Consider the following 670-nt stretch of genomic DNA (forward strand, 5'->3'; position numbering starts at 1 on the left):
GGCCCGTGACGTCCCCAGGCCGAACGCAGCCTTGGCGCCCGGCCCGCCTCCCGCCGCCGCCTCCCGCCGCCGCCAGCCTGTCTGGGTCCCATGGGGACACGCAGAGCCCGGAAGGGCCCGCGACGTCCTCAGGCCGGACGCAACCTTGGCGCCCGGCCCCTATTCTAATTATTTTTATAAAACAGTCAATTGCCATTTCTCGTTTTGCTTGTAAAAATACCTTGCCCTTCTTGAAACACCTCCCAGACCAATCCAGTTAAGAATACTATACATGTCATCATCAACAGTTTATAAGCCCTCTCTATTTCTCACTAACATCCTGACTCTCTCTTGTTCACTTGCTATCCCCTTCTATCCTCTTCTCCTCACTCACCCCACTCCACATTGTCCCACTCACATTAAGTACTTTCACTGATTTTCATGTCCTCCGATTCATTGCTCTCTACTATAGAATGCGGATAGTCGGCGTATATTGAGTGGATATGTACAATATCTTTCTTTCATAGCCTGGCTATTTCACTCAGCAATAGATCCTCCATACCAGCATGTTATCATCAACAATATTCCCTTTCTACTTTCATACCATGTATACATACATATATGTTTTTTATCCTATCTTTGACCCTCTGCCCCTTCCCCCTCTCCCATCACACCATCTCTGCTATATACA

This window comes from Tupaia chinensis, unplaced genomic scaffold (assembly GCF_000334495.1).
Source record: "Tupaia chinensis unplaced genomic scaffold, TupChi_1.0 Scaffold000074_1, whole genome shotgun sequence".
NCBI classification, from domain to species: domain Eukaryota; kingdom Metazoa; phylum Chordata; class Mammalia; order Scandentia; family Tupaiidae; genus Tupaia; species Tupaia belangeri.